Genomic DNA, 15,385 nt, shown 5'->3' on the forward strand with positions numbered 1-15,385 from the left:
TGCTGGAGAGTGCTCCTTCTGGGGACTCCCTCGTTCTGCTGGGGGACTTCAACGCTCACGTTGGCAATGACAGTGAGACCTGGAGGGGTGTGATCGGGAGGAATGGCCCCCCCGATCTGAACCCGAGTGGTGTTTTGTTATTGGACTTCTGTGCTCGCCACAGATTGTCCATAACGAACACCATGTTCAAGCATAAGGGTGTCCATATGCGCACTTGGCATCAGGACACCCTAGGCCGCAGTTCAATGATCAACTTTGTAGTCGTATCGTTGGACTTGCGGCCGTATGTCTTGGACACTCGGGTGAAGAGAGGGGCGGAGCTGTCAACCGATCACCACCTGGTGGTGAGTTGGCTCCGATGGTGGGGGAGGACGCCGGTCAGTCCTGGCAGACCCAAACGCATTGTGAGGGTCTGCTGGGAACGTCTGGCAGAGTCTCCCGTCAGAAGGAACTTCAACTCCCACCTCCGGAAGAGCTTCGACCATGTCCCGGGGGAGGCTGGGGACATTGAGTCCAAGTGGGCCGTGTTCCGTGCCTCCATTGCTGAGGCGGCCGACCGCTGCTGTGGCCGTAAGGTGGTTGGTGCCTGTCGGGGCGGCAACACCCGAACCCGCTGGTGGACACCGGCGGTAAGGGGTGCCGTCAAGCTGAAGAAGGAGTCCTATCGGGCCTTCTTGGCCTGTGGGACTCCGGAGGCAGCAGACAGGTATCGACAGGCCAAGCGGAGTGCGGCGGCGGAGTGCGGCGGCGGAGTGCGGCGGCGGCGGTCGCCGAGGCGAAAACCCGGGCATGGGAGGAGTTCGGCGAGGCCATGGAAAACGACTTCCGGACGGCTTCGAAGAGGTTCTGGACCACCATCCGGCGTCTCAGGAGGGGGAAACAGTACTCCGTCAACACTGTGTATGGTGGCGACGGGGCGCTGCTGACCTCGACTCGGGACGTTGTGGATCGGTGGAAGGAATACTTCGAAGACCTCCTCAATCCCACCGACACGCCTTCTGTTGGAGAGGCAGGGCCTGGGGACCCGGGGGTGGGCTCCTCTATCTCTGGGGCTGAGGTTACCGAGGTGGTCAAAAAGCTCCTCGGTGGCAGGGCCCTGGGGGTGGACGAGGTCCGCCCGGAGTTCCTCAAGGCCCTGGATGTTGTGGGGCTGTCGTGGCTGACACGACTCTGCAACATTGCGTGGACATCGGGGGCAGTGCCCTTGGACTGGCAGACTGGGGTGGTGGTCCCTCTTTTCAAGAAGGGGGACCGGAGGGTGTGTTCCAACTACAGGGGGATCACACTCCTCAGCCTCCCTGGTAAGGTCTATTCAGGGGTACTAGAGAGGAGGGTCCGCCGGACAGTCGACCCCCGGATTCAGGAGGAGCAATGCGGTTTTCGCCCCGGTCGTGGAACTTTGGACCAGCTCTGGACCCTTGGCAGGATCCTTGAGGGTGCTTGGGAGTTTGCCCAACCAGTCCACATGTGCTTTGTGGACTTGGAGAAGGCATTCGACCGTGTCCTTCGGGGAGTCCTCTGGGGGGTTCTCCGGGAATATGGGGTTTCGGACTCCCTGATACGGGCTTTCCGTTCCCTGTATGACCGGTGCAGGAGCTTGGTCCGCATTGCCGGCGGTAAGTCGAACTCGTTTCCGGTGAGGGTTGGACTCCGCCAGGGCTGCCCTTTGTCACCGATTCTGTTCATAACTTTTATGGACAGAATTTCTAGGCGCAGCCTGGGTGTTGAGGGGTCCGGTTTGGTGACCTCAGGATTAAGTCTCTGCTCTTTGCAGATGATGTGGTCCTGTTGGCTTCATCAGGCCGCGACCTTCAGCTCTCACTGGATCGGTTCGCAGCCAAGTGTGAAGCGGCTGGAATGAAAATCAGCACCTCCAAATCCGAGACCATGGTTCTCAGCCGGAAAAGGGTGGCGTGCCCCCTCCGGATCGGGGATGAAGTCCTGCCCCAAGTGGAGGAGTTTAAGTACCTCGGGGTCTTGTTCACGAGTCAGGTAAGGATGGAACGGGAGATCGACAGGCGGATCGGTGCGGCGTCTGCAGTAATGCGGACGCTGCACCGGTCTGTCGTGGTGAAGAGGGAGCTGAGCCGAAAGGCTAAGCTCTCGATTTACCAGTCGATCTTCGTTCCTACCCTCACCTATGGTCATGAGCTTTGGGTAGTGACCGAAAGAACAAGATCGCGGGTACAAGCGGCCGAAATGAGATTCCTCCGTAGGGTGGCTGGGCTCTCCCTTAGAGATAGGGTGAGAAGCTCGGTCATCCGGGAGGAGCTCGGAGTAGAGCCGCTGCTCCTCCGCATTGAGAAGAGCCAGATGAGGTGGCTCGGGCATCTAATTAGGATGCCTCCAGGACGCCTCCCTGGTGAGGTGTTCAGGGCACGTCCCACCGGTAGGAGGCCCCGGGGAAGACCCAGGACACGCTGGAGAGACTACGTCTCTCAGCTGGCCTGGGAACGCCTCGGGGTCCCCCGGGAAGAGCTGGACGAAGTGGCCGGGGAGAGGGAAGTCTGGGTTTCCCTCCTTAGGCTGTTCCCCCCGTGACCCGACCCCGGATAAGCGGAAGAAAATGGATGGATGGATGGATGGATGACCAAAAACCACCTTGTCCATCATATTAAACCCTTTTCACCCTCTTTCTGCATAGAGACCTGTTTCTCAGTCACTGTGGAAAAGAGAGGCAGCTTGGATGAAAGACGCTGTTAGAAATCCGCTTTTGGCACTTATTCAGCGCAGGCATGCTGGAAACAGGCCCTTTTCACTAAGAGACATGCAAAGTGAAAGTCTGCTCATAATCCGCACTGTATATAATGTATTGACCAAAAACCTCTTTGTCCATCATATTAAACCATTTTCACACTCTTCCTGCATAGAGACCTGTTTCTCAGTCACTATGGAGAAGAGAGGCAGCTTGGATGAAAGACGCTGTTAGAAATCCGCTTTTGACGCTTATTCAGCGCAGGCATGCTGGAAACAGGCCCTTTTCACTAAGAGACATGCAAAGTGAAAATCTGCTCATAATCATCACTGTATATAATGTATTGACCAAAAACCACCTTGTCCATCATATTAAACCCTTTTCACACTCTTCCTGCATAGAGACCTGTTTCTCAGTCACTGTGGGGAAGAGAGACAGCTTGAATGAAAGACGCTGTTAAAAATCCGCTTTTGGCGCTTATTCAGCGCGGGGATGCTGGAAACAGGCCCTTTTCACTAAGAGACATGCAAAGTGAAAATCTGCTCATAATCATCACTGTATATAATGTATTGACCAAAAACCACCTTGTCCATCATATTAAACCCTTTTCACACTCTTCCTGCATAGAGACCTGTTTCTCAGTCACTGTGGGGAAGAGGCAGCTTGGATGAAAGACGCTGTTAAAAATCCGCTTTTGGCGCTTATTCAGCGCGGGCATGCTGGAAACAGGCCCTTTTCACTAAGAGACATGCAAAGTGAAAATCTGCTCATAATCATCACTGTATATAATGTATTGACCAAAAACCACCTTGTCCATCATATTAAACCCTTTTCACACTCTTCCTGCATAGAGACCTGTTTCTCAGTCACTGTGGGGAAGAGAGACAGCTTGAATGAAAGACGCTGTTGAAAATCCGCTTTTGGCGCTTATTCAGCGGGGATGCTGGAAACAGGCCCTTTTCACTAAGAGACATGCAAAGTGAAAATCTGCTCATAATCATCACTGTATATAATGTATTGACCAAAAACCACCTTGTCCATCATATTAAACCCTTTTCACACTCTTCCTGCATAGAAACCTGTTTCTCAGTCACTGTGGGGAAGAGAGACAGCTTGAATGAAAGACGCTGTTAAAAATCCGCTTTTGGCGCTTATTCAGCGCAGGCATGCTGGAAACAGGCCCTTTTCACTAAGAGACATGCAAAGTGAAAATCTGCTCATAATCATCACTGTATATAATGTATTGACCAAAAACCACCTTGTCCATCATATTAAACCCTTTTCACACTCTTCCTGCATAGAAACCTGTTTCTCAGTCACTGTGGGGAAGAGAGACAGCTTGAATGAAAGACGCTGTTAAAAATCCGCTTTTGGCGCTTATTCAGCGCAGGGATGCTGGAAACAGGCCCTTTTCACTAAGAGACATGCAAAGTGAAAATCTGCTCATAATCATCACTGTATATAATGTATTGACCAAAAACCACCTTGTCCATCATATTAAACCCTTTTCACACTCTTCCTGCATAGAGACCTGTTTCTCAGTCACTGTGGGGAAGAGAGACAGCTTGAATGAAAGACGCTGTTAAAAATCCGCTTTTGGCGCTTATTCAGCGCGGGGATGCTGGAAACAGGCCCTTTTCACTAAGAGACATGCAAAGTGAAAATCTGCTCATAATCATCACTGTATATAATGTATTGACCAAAAACCACCTTGTCCATCATATTAAACCCTTTTCACACTCTTCCTGCATAGAGACCTGTTTCTCAGTCACTGTGGGGAAGAGAGACAGCTTGAATGAAAGACGCTGTTAAAAATCCGCTTTTGGCGCTTATTCAGCGCGGGGATGCTGGAAACAGGCCCTTTTCACTAAGAGACATGCAAAGTGAAAATCTGCTCATAATCATCACTGTATATAATGTATTGACCAAAAACCACCTTGTCCATCATATTAAACCCTTTTCACACTCTTCCTGCATAGAGACCTGTTTCTCAGTCACTGTGGGGAAGAGAGACAGCTTGAATGAAAGACGCTGTTAAAATCCGCTTTTGGCGCTTATTCAGCGCGGGATGCTGGAAACAGGCCCTTTTCACTAAGAGACATGCAAAGTGAAAATCTGCTCATAATCATCACTGTATATAATGTATTGACCAAAAACCACCTTGTCCATCATATTAAACCCTTTTCACACTCTTCCTGCATAGAAACCTGTTTCTCAGTCACTGTGGGGAAGAGAGACAGCTTGAATGAAAGACGCTGTTAAAAATCCGCTTTTGGCGCTTATTCAGCGCGGGGATGCTGGAAACAGGCCCTTTTCACTAAGAGACATGCAAAGTGAAAATCTGCTCATAATCATCACTGTATATAATGTATTGACCAAAAACCACCTTGTCCATCATATTAAACCCTTTTCACACTCTTCCTGCATAGAAACCTGTTTCTCAGTCACTGTGGGGAAGAGAGACAGCTTGAATGAAAGACGCTGTTAAAAATCCGCTTTTGGCGCTTATTCAGCGCAGGGATGCTGGAAACAGGCCCTTTTCACTAAGAGACATGCAAAGTGAAAATCTGCTCATAATCATCACTGTATATAATGTATTGACCAAAAACCACCTTGTCCATCATATTAAACCCTTTTCACACTCTTCCTGCATAGAGACCTGTTTCTCAGTCACTGTGGGGAAGAGAGACAGCTTGAATGAAAGACGCTGTTAAAAATCCGCTTTTGGCGCTTATTCAGCGCGGGATGCTGGAAACAGGCCCTTTTCACTAAGAGACATGCAAAGTGAAAATCTGCTCATAATCATCACTGTATATAATGTATTGACCAAAAACCACCTTGTCCATCATATTAAACCCTTTTCACACTCTTCCTGCATAGAGACCTGTTTCTCAGTCACTGTGGGGAAGAGAGACAGCTTGAATGAAAGACGCTGTTAGAAATCCGCTTTTGGCGCTTATTCAGCGCGGGGATGCTGGAAACAGGCCCTTTTCACTAAGAGACATGCAAAGTGAAAATCTGCTCATAATCATCACTGTATATAATGTATTGACCAAAAACCACCTTGTCCATCATATTAAACCCTTTTCACACTCTTCCTGCATAGAGACCTGTTTCTCAGTCACTGTGGGAAGAGAGACAGCTTGAATGAAAGACGCTGTTAAAAATCCGCTTTTGGCGCTTATTCAGCGCGGGGATGCTGGAAACAGGCCCTTTTCACTAAGAGACATGCAAAGTGAAAATCTGCTCATAATCATCACTGTATATAATGTATTGACCAAAAACCACCTTGTCCATCATATTAAACCCTTTTCACACTCTTCCTGCATAGAGACCTGTTTCTCAGTCACTGTGGGGAAGAGAGACAGCTTGAATGAAAGACGCTGTTAAAACTCCGCTTTTGGCGCTTATTCAGCGCAGGATGCTGGAAACAGGCCCTTTTCACTAAGAGACATGCAAAGTGAAAATCTGCTCATAATCATCACTGTATATAATGTATTGACCAAAAACCACCTTGTCCATCATATTAAACCCTTTTCACACTCTTCCTGCATAGAGACCTGTTTCTCAGTCACTGTGGGGAAGAGAGACAGCTTGAATGAAAGACGCTGTTAAAAATCCGCTTTTGGCGCTTATTCAGCGCGGAGATGCTGGAAACAGGCCCTTTTCACTAAGAGACATGCAAAGTGAAAATCTGCTCATAATCATCACTGTATATAATGTATTGACCAAAAACCACCTTGTCCATCATATTAAACCCTTTTCACACTCTTCCTGCATAGAAACCTGTTTCTCAGTCACTGTGGGGAAGAGAGACAGCTTGAATGAAAGACGCTGTTAAAAATCCGCTTTTGGCGCTTATTCAGCGCGGGGATGCTGGAAACAGGCCCTTTTCACTAAGAGACATGCAAAGTGAAAATCTGCTCATAATCATCACTGTATATAATGTATTGACCAAAAACCACCTTGTCCATCATATTAAACCCTTTTCACACTCTTCCTGCATAGAGACCTGTTTCTCAGTCACTGTGGGGAAGAGAGACAGCTTGAATGAAAGACGCTGTTAAAAATCCGCTTTTGGCGCTTATTCAGCGCGGGGCTGCTGGAAACAGGCCCTTTTCACTAAGAGACATGCAAAGTGAAAATCTGCTCATAATCATCACTGTATATAATGTATTGACCAAAAACCACCTTGTCCATCATATTAAACCCTTTTCACACTCTTCCTGCATAGAGACCTGTTTCTCAGTCACTGTGGGGAAGAGAGACAGCTTGAATGAAAGACGCTGTTAAAAATCCGCTTTTGGCGCTTATTCAGCGCGGGGATGCTGGAAACAGGCCCTTTTCACTAAGAGACATGCAAAGTGAAAATCTGCTCATAATCATCACTGTATATAATGTATTGACCAAAAACCACCTTGTCCATCATATTAAACCCTTTTCACACTCTTCCTGCATAGAAACCTGTTTCTCAGTCACTGTGGGGAAGAGAGACAGCTTGAATGAAAGACGCTGTTAAAAATCCGCTTTTGGCGCTTATTCAGCGCGGGGATGCTGGAAACAGGCCCTTTTCACTAAGAGACATGCAAAGTGAAAATCTGCTCATAATCATCACTGTATATAATGTATTGACCAAAAACCACCTTGTCCATCATATTAAACCCTTTTCACACTCTTCCTGCATAGAGACCTGTTTCTCAGTCACTGTGGGGAAGAGAGACAGCTTGAATGAAAGACGCTGTTAAAAATCCGCTTTTGGCGCTTATTCAGCGCGGGTATGCTGGAAACAGGCCCTTTTCACTAAGAGACATGCAAAGTGAAAATCTGCTCATGATCATCACTGTATATAATGTATTGACCAAAAACCACCTTGTCCATCATATTAAACCCTTTTCACACTCTTCCTGCATAGAAACCTGTTTCTCAGTCACTGTGGGGAAGAGAGACAGCTTGAATGAAAGACGCTGTTAAAAATCCGCTTTTGGCGCTTATTCAGCGCGGGATGCTGGAAACAGGCCCTTTTCACTAAGAGACATGCAAAGTGAAAATCTGCTCATAATCATCACTGTATATGATGTATTGACCAAAAACCACCTTGTCCATCATATTAAACCCTTTTCACACTCTTCCTGCATAGAAACCTGTTTCTCAGTCACTGTGGGGAAGAGAGACAGCTTGGATGAAAGACGCTGTTAAAAATCCGCTTTTGACGCTTATTCAGCGCAGGCATGCTGGAAAAAGGCCCTTTTCACTGAGAGACATGCAAAGTGAAAATCTGCTCATAATCATCACTGTATATAATGTATTGACCAAAAACCACCTTGTCCATCATATTAAACCCTTTTCACACTCTTCCTGCATAGAGACCTGTTTCTCAGTCACTGTGGGGAAGAGAGACAGCTTGAATGAAAGACGCTGTTAAAAATCCGCTTTTGGCGCTTATTCAGCGCGGGGATGCTGGAAACAGGCCCTTTTCACTAAGAGACATGCAAAGTGAAAATCTGCTCATAATCCTCACTGTATATAATGTATTGACCAAAAACCACCTTGTCCATCATATTAAACCCTTTTCACACTCTTCCTGCATAGAAACCTGTTTCTCAGTCACTGTGGGGAAGAGAGACAGCTTGAATGAAAGACGCTGTTAAAAATCCGCTTTTGGCGCTTATTCAGCGCCGGGATGCTGGAAACAGGCCCTTTTCACTAAGAGACATGCAAAGTGAAAATCTGCTCATAATCATCACTGTATATAATGTATTGACCAAAAACCACCTTGTCCATCATATTAAACCCTTTTCACACTCTTCCTGCATAGAGACCTGTTTCTCAGTCACTGTGGGGAAGAGAGACAGCTTGAATGAAAGACGCTGTTAAAAATCCGCTTTTGGCGCTTATTCAGCGCGGGGATGCTGGAAACAGGCCCTTTTCACTAAGAGACATGCAAAGTGAAAATCTGCTCATGATCATCACTGTATATAATGTATTGACCAAAAACCACCTTGTCCATCATATTAAACCCTTTTCACACTCTTCCTGCATAGAAACCTGTTTCTCAGTCACTGTGGGGAAGAGAGACAGCTTGAATGAAAGACGCTGTTAAAAATCCGCTTTTGGCGCTTATTCAGCGCGGGGATGCTGGAAACAGGCCCTTTTCACTAAGAGACATGCAAAGTGAAAATCTGCTCATAATCATCACTGTATATGATGTATTGACCAAAAACCACCTTGTCCATCATATTAAACCCTTTTCACACTCTTCCTGCATAGAAACCTGTTTCTCAGTCACTGTGGGGAAGAGAGACAGCTTGAATGAAAGACGCTGTTAAAAATCCGCTTTTGGCGCTTATTCAGCGCGGGGATGCTGGAAACAGGCCCTTTTCACTAAGAGACATGCAAAGTGAAAATCTGCTCATAATCATCACTGTATATGATGTATTGACCAAAAACCACCTTGTCCATCATATTAAACCCTTTTCACACTCTTCCTGCATAGAAACCTGTTTCTCAGTCACTGTGGGGAAGAGAGACAGCTTGGATGAAAGACGCTGTTAAAAATCCGCTTTTGACGCTTATTCAGCGCAGGCATGCTGGAAAAAGGCCCTTTTCACTAAGAGACATGCAAAGTGAAAATCTGCTCATAATCATCACTGTATATAATGTATTGACCAAAAACCACCTTGTCCATCATATTAAACCCTTTTCACACTCTTCCTGCATAGAAACCTGTTTCTCAGTCACTGTGGGGAAGAGAGACAGCTTGAATGAAAGACGCTGTTAAAAATCCGCTTTTGGCGCTTATTCAGCGCAGGGATGCTGGAAACAGGCCCTTTTCACTAAGAGACATGCAAAGTGAAAATCTGCTCATGATCATCACTGTATATAATGTATTGACCAAAAACCACCTTGTCCATCATATTAAACCCTTTTCACACTCTTCCTGCATAGAGACCTGTTTCTCAGTCACTGTGGGGAAGAGAGGCAGCTTGAATGAAAGACGCTGTTAGAAATCCGCTTTTGGCGCTTATTCAGCGCGGGGATGCTGGAAACAGGCTCTTTTCACTAAGAGACATGCAAAGTGAAAGTCTGCTCATAATCCTCACTGTATATAATGTATTGACCAAAAACCACCTTGTCCATCATATTAAACCCTTTTCACACTCTTCCTGCGTAGTGACCTGTTTCTCAGTCACTGTGGAGAAGAGTGGCAACAGATGAAAGACGCTGTTAAAAATCCGCTTTTGACGCTTATTCAGCGCAGGCATGCTGGAAAAAGGCCCTTTTCACTAAGAGACATGCAAAGTGAAAGTCTGCTCATAATCATCACTGTATATAATGTATTGACCAAAAACCACCTTGTCCATCATATTAAACCATTTTCACACTCTTCCTGCATAGAGACCTGTTTCTCAGTCACTGTGGAGAAGAGTGGCAGCTTGAATGAAAGACGCTGTTAGAAATCCGCTTTTGGCGCTTATTCAGCGCATGCTGGAAACAGGCCCTTTTCACTAAGAGACATGCAAAGTGAAAATCTGCTCATAGTCCATCCATCCATCCATCCATCCATTTTCCTCCGCTTATCCGGGGTCTGGTTGCGGGTGCAGCAGCCTAAGCAGGGAAACCCAGACTTTCCTCTCCCCAGCCACTTCATCCAGCTCTTCCCGGGGGACCCCGAGGCGTTCCCAGGCCAGCTGAGAGACATAGTCTCTCCAGCGTGTCCTGGGTCTTCCCCGGGGCCTCCTACCGGTGGGACGTGCCCTGAACACCTCACCAGGGAGGCGTCCTGGAGGCATCCTAATTAGATGCCCGAGCCACCTCATCTGGCTCGTCTCAATGCGGAGGAGCAGCGGCTCTACTCCGAGCTCCTCCCGGATGACCGAGCTTCTCACCCTATCTCTAACCGTGCGTACCCACCAAACGCGATGAAAATTATTTCATCGCGCCTCAAATGAAATCGCGTCGCGCCGGACGCTCCAGTTTTGACGCTCGTACAAAAACCCCAAAATGGGACTGCAATGCACCTGCTCTGGAGAAGTTCCCAGCGTCGTCTGCGGGCTAGGCGCCGACGTCGGTCCTGGGTGCATGCTACCCTACGGAGGCGGCGTGAGCTCGGCGAGTTCCACCGTCTCCTGCAACAAGGGACAGGAACTGTCGTACAGCTCTGGGTGAGCGGTGACGGCGACGATAAGCTGCTCCTCCATTGTTTCTGGCGGTTTGATTAGATTTTGCGAGGGAACACCAGGACGTCCATACGTCAGCACGTCGATGACGATCTCAACGCTGATAGGCTGTCGCGGCGCGTCTTCACGCGACGACGCCGCAAAAGTTCAACTATTTCAACTCGAGCGTTGGACGCGAAGCGAATTTCGCGTCCAACGCGCCGCGAATTTCGCGTCCATCGCGTCGCCCGGCAAAATGAGGCGTCAAATCGCGTCTTTGCATTGACTTTGTATGTAATCTTGAGGCGTGATCATTTTTAATCGCGTTTGGTGGGTACGCACCGTAAGGGAGAGCCCAGCCACCCTACGGAGGAAACTCATTTCGGCCGCTTGTACCCGCGATCTTGTTCTTTCGGTCACTACCCAAAGCTCATGACCATAGGTGAGGGTAGGAACGAAGATCGACTGGTAAATCAAGAGCTTTGCCTTTCGGCTCAGCTCCCTCTTCACCACGACAGACCGGTGCAGCGCCCGCATTACTGCAGACGCCGCACCGATCCGCCTGTCGATCTCCCGTTCCTTCCTTCCCTCACTCGTGAACAAGACCCCGACGTACTTAAACTCCTCCACTTGGGGCAGGACTTCATCCCCGATCCGGAGGGGGCACGCCACCCTTTTCCGGCTGAGAACCATGGTCTCGGATTTGGAGGTACTGATTTTCATTCCAGCCGCTTAACACTCGGCTGTGAACCGATCCAGTGAGAGCTGAAGGTCGCGGCCCGATGAAGCCAACAGGACCACATCATCTGCAAAGAGCAGAGACCTAATCCTGAGGTCACCAAACCGGACCCCTCAACACCCTGGCTGCGCCTAGAAATTCTGTCCATAAAAGTTATGAACAGAATCGGTGACAAAGGGCAGCCCTGGCGGAGTCCAACCCTCACCGGAAACGAGTTCGACTTACTGCCGGCAATGCGGACCAAGCTCCGGCACCGGTCATACAGGGAACGGACAGCCCGTATCAGGGAGTCCGAAACCCCATATTCCCGGAGAACCCCCCACAGGATTCCCCGAGGGACACGGTCGAATGCCTTCTCCAAGTCCACAAAGCACATGTGGACTGGTTGGGCAAACTCCCAAGCACCCTCAAGGATCCTGCCAAGGGTCCAGAGCTGGTCCAAAGTTCCACGACCGGGGCGAAAACCGCATTGCTCCTCCTGAATCCGGGGTTCGACTGTCCGGCGGACCCTCCTCTCTAGTACCCCCGAATAGACCTTACCAGGGAGGCTGAGGAGTGTGATCCCTCTGTAGTTGGAACACACCCTCCGGTCCCCCTTCTTGAAAAGAGGGACCACCACCCCAGTCTGCCAGTCCAAGGGCACTGTCCCCGATGTCCACGCAATGTTGCAGAGTCGTGTCAGCCGCGACAGCCCCACAACATCCAGGGCCTTGAGGAACTCCGGGCGGAACTTCGTCCACCCCGGGGCCCTGCCACCGAGGAGCTTTGACCACCTCGGTAACCTCAGCCCCAGAGATAGAGGAGCCCACCCCCGGGTCCCCAGACCCTGCTTCCCCAACGGAAGGCGTGTCGGTGGGATTGAGGAGGTCTTCGAAGTATTCCTTCCACCGATCCACAACATCCCGAGTCGAGGTCAGCAGCCCCCCGTCGCCACCATACACAGTGTTGACGGAGTTACTGTTTCCCCCTCCTGAGACGCCGGATGGTGGTCCAGAACCTCTTCGAAGCCGTCCGGAAGTCGTTTTCCATCCGCCACCGCCGCATTCCGCTTGGCCTGTCGGTACCTGTCTGCTGCCTCCGGAGTCCCACAGGCCAAGAAGGCCCGATAGGACTCCTTCTTCAGCTTGACGGCACCCCTTACCGCCGGTGTCCACCAGCGGGTTCGGGTGTTGCCGCCCCGACAGACACCAACCACCTTACGGCCACAGCAGCGGTCGGCCGCCTCAGCAATAGAGGCACGGAACACGGCCCACTAGGACTCATTGTCCCCAGCCTACCCCGGGACATGGTTGAAGCTCTTCCGGAGGTGGGAGTTGAAGCTCCTTCTGACGGGACACTCTGCCAGACGTTCCCAGCAGACCGTCACTATGCGTTTGGGTCTGCCAGGTCTGACCGGCGTCCTCCCCCACCATTGGAGCCAACTCACCACCAGGTGGTGATCGGTTGACAGCTCCACCCCTCTCTTCACCCGAGTGTCCAAGACATACGGCCGCAAGTCCAACGATACGACTACAAAGTTGATCATTGAACTGCGGCCTAGGGTGTCCTGATGCCAAGTGCGCATATGGACACCCTTATGCTTGAACATGGTGTTCGTTATGGACAATCTGTGGCGAGCACAGAAGTCCAATAACAAAACACCACTCGGGTTCAGATCGGGGGGGCCATTCCTCCCGATCACACCCCTCCAGGTCTCACTGTCATTGCCAACGTGAGCGTTGAAGTCCCCCAGCAGAACGAGGGAGTCCCCAGAAGGAGCACTCTCCAGCACCCCCTCTGAGGACTCCAAAAAGGGTGGATCATAGGTACAAACAACAGTCAGGATCCGTCCCCCAACCCAAAGGCGGAGGAAGGCGACCCTCTCATTCACCGGCGTAAACTCCAATGTGCAGGCACCGAGCCGGCGCCTCTCACCAGTGGCAACTCCAGAGTGGAAGACTGGTTCCGGAGCCCAAGCCATGCGTCGAGGTGAGGCTGACTATATCTAGTCGGAACTTCTCAACCTTTGGTTTTTGGTCAATACATTATATGCAGTGAGGATTATGAGCAGATTTTCACTTTGCATGTCTCTTATTGAAAAGGGCCTGTTTCCAGCATGCCCGCGCTGAATAAGCGCCAAAAGCAGATTTCTAACAGCGTCTTTCATCCAAGCTGCCTCTCTCCCCACAGTGACTGAGAAACAGGTCTCTATGCAGGAAGAGTGTGAAAAGGGTTTAATATGATGGACAAGGTGGTTTTTGGTCAATACATTATATACAGTGAGGATTATCCCTGAGCTACCACCTTACCGTGGTGGAGGGGTTTGCGTGTCCCACTGATCTGAACTCCTCACAAACCACCGACCCAACGTCGACACCGTCGTCATCGTCGACACCGTCGTCATCGTCGTCATCGTCGTCATCGTCGTCATCGGAAGACGAAGCGTCCCCCAAGCGGGAGGCGGAACCCCCAGGTGAAGATCCCACCCCCGACGGTCCAGGAACCGGAGAAGGAGGACGAGCGGAGGCGGAGGACCCCCGTCCAGGAACGGCGCGGGAGGGCTGATCCGGATGGAGACGATGGAAGTCCGTAACGAGCTGGCCGTCCAGGATCTGCCGGGCCGGTACCCAGGACCGCTCCTCCGGACCGTAACCTTCCCAATCCACGAGGTACTGGAGACCCCTGCCGCGGCGCCTGGAACACAGGAGGCGACTCACCGTGTAAGCAGGAGCGCCCTCAATGAGACGAGGAGGCGGGGGAGGTTGAGAGGCCGGCTGCAGGGGACACTCCCGAACCGGCTTGACCCTGGAGGCGTGGAACGTGGAGTGGACCCTCATGGAGCGGGGCAGTTTCAGCCGAACTGCCACAGGGTTGATGACCTTCTCTATGGGGAGCGGACCGATGAACTTTGGAGCCAGCTTCCGGGATTCCACCCTCAGCGGGAGGTCCTTTGTTGACAACCAGACCTTTTGGCCCACCTGGTAGGAGGGAGCCCGGGAGCGGCGACGGTTGGCCGTGGAGGTGTACCGACCAACCGCCCGTAGAAGAGTCGCTCTGGCCCGGCACCAGGTCTGACGGCAGCGCCGAATGTAGGCCTCCACCGAAGGGTAGGCCGTCTCCTTCTCCTGAGCAGGAAACAGCGGAGGCTGGAAACCATATGCGCACTGGAACGGGGATAATCCAGTGGCGGAACAGATGAGGGTGTTATGAGCAAACTCCACCCATAATAGCTGAGATGACCAGGACGCTGGCTGGTTGGCGGCCATACATCGCAGCGCCGTCTCCATCTCCTGATTCAGGCGTTCGGTCTGGCCGTTGGACTGTGGGTGATATCCCGAGGACAGGCTGGTTGAGGCCCCCAGGAGCCGGCAGAACTCTCTCCAGAACGCAGAAGTGAACTGAGGGCCGCGATCGGAGACCACATCAGAAGGGATGCCATGAAGCCGGACCACATGCTCCAAGAGTAACCCCGCAGTCTCTTTGGCGGAGGGAAGCTTGGGTAGAGGCACAAAATGTGCCATCTTACTGAACCGGTCTACCACTGTCAGGACTGTTGTGTTGCCACCCGACAGTGGTAGACCCGTAACGAAGTCCAGTGAGATGTGGGACCAGGGGCGATGAGGCACTGGGAGTGGGTGCAGGAGGCCGGCAGGAGCTTGGCGTGGCGTTTTACTTTGGTTACATACCAGACAGGCATTAACAAAGTCTTTAGTGTCCTCGCCCAGGGTTAGGGTTAGGGTTAGGGTTAGGGTTAGGGGTTAGGGTTAGGGTTAGGGTTAGGGTTAGGGTTAGGGGTTAGGGTTAGGGTTAGGGTTA

This window comes from Plectropomus leopardus, chromosome 10 (genome assembly GCF_026936395.1).
Source record: "Plectropomus leopardus strain MGB_pleo_1.0 chromosome 10, ASM2693639v1, whole genome shotgun sequence".
Taxonomy (NCBI): Eukaryota; Metazoa; Chordata; class Actinopteri; order Perciformes; family Serranidae; genus Plectropomus; species Plectropomus leopardus.